Consider the following 5559-nt stretch of genomic DNA (forward strand, 5'->3'; position numbering starts at 1 on the left):
ACATTAAAGAATTACTATCATCTTTGCTATATTTTAAACGTGTTATATTATTCACAATAAGTGTATTTATTCATGTTTCAGTGTTGCAAGTTTCTCCTATTCTACTTTATTTTGATTTTTAATATGCTTATACAATTTAAAAAATCTTGTTATTTATTGTTATATGTTGAATATATTTGTTATACAACTATTATTACTTTTTATCGGTCTAAATACATAATTAGAACACATCAGATATTGCAACAAAAAATAACGGGAATAATATAAGAGAAACTTTATACAATAAAGAGAAGAGTAATATATTGATCGTTTTGAATGAGTATCGAAAGTAACGCTTTTATTTATAATGGAAAAGAAGTTTTATTTGTAATTTTAGATTTTAGACTATTGTACTGGTAGTGAAAAAAAAAACTGTTCTGATAGATATTTGATAAAGTTTATGATCAAAAGTTGAGAAAGAAATGACGGCAGTAATCTTTGTCAACTTCCTTCCGTCTACCAATAGTGGCCTACTAAAGTTTCTTTACCTTGGCACATTGTGAAAGATGCAAGTATAGCACAAAAATTCCATCAAAAGAGGAAGTCCTACTGCATTGTAATCCTACAGTACTCATTTTTACCGCAAAAGAAATCCCTTTTAAGAAGTAATTTCTCGTTAAATTTAAATCTTTTTATGGAAATTGTAATTTAAAATAACATAAATTATTCTGCTCTATTTTAACCTTAAATAAGTCATTAAAAAAAAGACGAATGTTTTACTTCAATAATACATGATATATACTTATTAACACTTCACTAATGATGTTTTTATCTATCCTTTTTTTTTAAAACATCGATATTTATATTTTATTATAGCAACTTTATACACTCTATATATATCCTATATATATCCTAAGTTAATTCAAATTGTAATAGAATTAGTGTAGCGATGTAAATAACTTTATTCATTACAGGAAGCTTAAATCAATCTTTATAAGAAGAGATCGTAACACATTCATAATGTACTATCACTAAAATTATACAGTTTTATAAGTTTTAACCGTACCATATATAAGTTTGGTATAAAGATTAATACTATCCTGATGTAATAATTTTATAAACAGAAGAAGAATATGATATTCAATATTTTACCATCAATTACATTATTGTTTCACATTTGCTATAAAACAATACATACAAATAAATTTAGATATCAGAATTATAATTTTTTTCATAAATAATAAATTGTACGTATTAATAAGAAACTTAATATTCAGAATTCAAATCATATTTTAAATGACAATAGTTTTAATTTATAATGTCTGTAATTGATGTAATACTTTTGCATAACGAGTTAAAAAAGAGAACAAAACAGAATACTAAAAATTAAACAAAACTATAGTCAGGTAATAAAAATTTATTACCGAAGAATCTGATATACAGTCGCGGACAGAACAATTGTAACACTTTTTTTCAATGGGTTTTGGAATGCAACCTGTTTATACCGAATGATTGGTTCTTACTTGGATTTCCAATTAAGAACTAATCATTCGTTGAGCAGGCTGCATTCCAAAACCCATTGAAAAAAAGATGTTGCGTTCTGTCCACAATTATACAAATTATTTGTATGCTTCTTCGAAAATAAATAAAGATGTAATATAAGTCTTACATAACTCAAATTTTAATAGATTAGTTTATTAGAAATATATTTAATGTAATGCATTCATTAATCTTATAACATTAGAATATTTATATGTGATTACGATGAAGCATAATAGGAAGTATTATCATATTAATAGATAATGTAGTTTATTTAATTACTGATAAAATTTACTATAAATCAAAAAGTGGTATTTGCATAGCGTACGCATTATTTATTCCAATTCGATTAAATAATGTAAATTAGTTTATTAACATAATTGAGTAAAGTAAATATGTAATAATTAGTGACCAAAAATTTTAAAATCTAAAAAATATACTCGTATAGCTTAATATCGCTAAATTACGAATCACAATTGAAATATATTTTCAAAAAACTTCTTAAAGAATTTAAATGGCTAAATACATATAATGTTAAATATATATATGTTAAAATAACATATCTTTTAAAACAATACTAAAATAACATTAATACGTGAAATAGAAAACATTTCAATGCAATGGAATAATACAAATAATAATAATTGCCTTGCAAATAAAAGATTTTGATTGTACAATGCCGTGATTTACAATCACAATATATTAGGTTGAGTAAAAAGTCATCGCGTATTTTTTAGCTCAAAGTTGTATATACAATATCTTCGTCAATAATGAATGAAATTCAAATTTAAAAAAAGGGTTTTAAAGCTTGAAATCTCTACTTTTAAAAGCTTATCACATTTTTTAAGTTTATATGAGTTTGATAATTTTTACATACCAAAAACTACGAGCTGAAAAAGACGAAAAATTTTCTTCTCACTTTGTGGATTTGTAACGTGTCCAAAACGAATTTGAGAAAATTTTCGATTACCTATCGTGAAAGCTTGATACTTTCCCTACAAAATCGTTTTTTTTAAATATTCCTACGACTTTTGATTACTGAGTTATCGCGGATTAAATAAAAGAATTATTTTGACTTTAATTGCTCATAACTCCATTAAAAATTGTCGTATCGTATAATTTAAAAAAGAGATTTTTAAAGCTGAAACTTTACTCTATCAAGATATATTTATATTGTTGGTAAGAAAGTAATTGCGGTTTTTACTGATAGATGTCTTTTAAAAAAACGCGATGACTTTTTACTTAACCTAATACATACAAGTAGATTTTACTGTTATGAAATTTTATAATATTTTATCATTTATGTTAAACTGCTTTAGTAATACAAATTATAAATTAATATAAAAATGTTATGGATAATTATATAATAGATATTATGACACTTTTTATATTTTAAAATATTATATTTCCATAAAACTTTTAATATTGTGCGCGTACTAATACTTCTAACTCATCCGTATTATATTTAAATAATGTGTGTATAATTTAGATTATTTAAAAATAAAATTCAATTAGCAGATAATTCGATAGATTAAAAGATATAAGATTATTAAAGCTTATTGTATAAGTTTCTTTATTAAAGCTAAATAAGTTATAAAGATATTTAATTCAATAATTTTTACAGACTTTTTAATATGTTATATATATCTATATCATTTATGTAAGCTATAATACTATTTCTTAAAATAAAATCAGTATATTGCAAGCATAAAAGAGAGATCAAAATTAAAAAGTATGGAAGCTTGATAATCTTCTAACAATGCAAAGAAAAAGTATCATTTTAAAGCACTTATAATTTCATTAGAATACTTAACAAGTAAAACTATTGTTTTTGTCAAGCATGATTTTCCGTTCAAAATAGTTATTCTTTTATTTTGAAAAAAAGTTAAAACGCATCTGATGTATATTTTACGATGGCGCCGGTACGTGTCCAAGCACGTGGAAATTACAGAGGTCGCTCAGAGAATCGTGAGCTTTCAAACTCCGCAGCAGTCAGTCGCCAGCCGTCCGTGCTGTACCAACCGGGAGTGGTATATTCTTTACGTTGCAAAATTGGTTTTCATCTTCACTGAACAAGACTTACATAAAATTAAAACTGTCAGACTTCTACAGGGGTGAGTGAAAATATTAATCAATTCGGTAAACAAATTCTTATGAAAATTTTTGACTTGTTATGTAAGATCAGCGAGATGACACACGGATAATGATTATGTATTTTACCTTCCACAATGAATTTTAATATTTTTTTTTTATTTAAATGTAAATTAAAAGAAGGACAATTTGTGACTGATAATAAATAATTTTACAGTAGTCAACAATGACTGCATACATGTAGGGATCGATAAGAATTGTTAACTGTATGCAACGCTTAATAATTACAGTTTCTATTTTTGTTCAGGCGTTGCTTGTTACGAGGTAATTAATTAGTTCACTCGGCGCTAAAAAAATAAAAAACAGTTAAGTTGTAGTAATTACAATTTATTTATCAATTTTAAGCAAAGTAAAGGATAATATAAATTATTTGTATTTTTATAATATTTGTACTTTTACACATACATAATTTAAAAACAAGATAAAAAGTTTTTTTAATTTGTAGCTAAATAAGCGAGATAATATTTTTTTTGTTATTTTAAATTATATTTTTTTAAATTTTCTTTCTTGTAAAATTCAACACTTCTTTGTGATTGTTTGATACACAAAATAACAATTATTTATTCAGAGTTATGCTTGATTAATTTGTTTATTAGGTATTTAGTGCTGTACATATTGTTGTATAAATTCATAGTAACATTCAGTTATTTTTAATCACTTCTATAGGTCATCCTATCTAATATGTTTTAATAGTTAAAACAATGAAGTTAAATAATTTAACTCAAGAAAATATATTAAATTTGTCTCAAATAATTATAGTCTATTATCTACAAAGTGTTTCACAAAAAGATGTTAAAATTAATCAGTTGTTATTTTCAAATATATTCAGTTAACGAATAAATAAAAATTGCGTTGAAAAGTCTGCAATTTTTAATGGATATAAATAAAATTTAACGACATATTTGTATATCAATTTATTTTATTAATAAAAATTATGGCTAATAGTCGTAAGGATTAATATTTTTAAAATGTGCATTATTTTTTATACAAAACTCATTTTTTACAAAAATTCTAAAAACTTTTTCTAACATATCATTTTTATTTAATATGGCTGACAATTTTTTTAATAGCTGTTATTAAATTTAATGCTATTTTTGGGTCGCATGTATGGTCCTGGATATTAATTATTATTTGATTATTAGCATATTTTTTATCAATAAAACTAAAATACAAATAGAATTTTGTTAAAATACAAATAGAAATTTGTTAAATTTTATTTATATCCATTAAAAATTAAAAACTTTCCTCTTTTCAACGCAATTTCTGTTTGCTCAATAACTGAATACATTAGAAAAATGACAGCTGATGAGTTTTAACGTCTTTCCGTGAGACATCTTGTAATAATTGTAAGTGTATACATTATGGACGATGTATGTTTACTTTAAAATGACATATACACGCACGCATACACACATAGAAATGATCAATTTACATTTTAACACTAATAGAAGTTAAAAATAACAAAACTTATTTAATTCAAGGGATAAGTTACTATTGTTCCTTTGATATCTAGTATAGATATTAACTTGTACTTTTTTATTTTGTTTAATCAATTTTAGATACTCTTCAATTTCTTTACAGAAAACTTTATTGCAAATTATTGAAAAATGTACAGTGCGCTTATAAAGGTAACATCACAAAAAACATAGTATTTTTGTTATTATTAATTAATATAATAATTAGTATAAATTCAAAAAATTGCGAAGTGAAATAAACAAAACGTACGCAAAATTTAAATATTTGAAAAAATATATAATATGATTTCTCTCTCTCTCTCTCTCTCTCTCTCTCTCTCTCTCTCTTTCTTTCTCTCTCTCTCTCTCGATCGTCTGCTTACAAAAGTATGTTAGATCTACGTCAAAAAAGCACAAATTTTATAAAAATTTATTC

Source organism: Trachymyrmex septentrionalis, unplaced genomic scaffold, assembly GCF_001594115.1.
Source record: "Trachymyrmex septentrionalis isolate Tsep2-gDNA-1 unplaced genomic scaffold, Tsep1.0 scaffold52, whole genome shotgun sequence".
Taxonomy (NCBI): Eukaryota; Metazoa; Arthropoda; class Insecta; order Hymenoptera; family Formicidae; genus Trachymyrmex; species Trachymyrmex septentrionalis.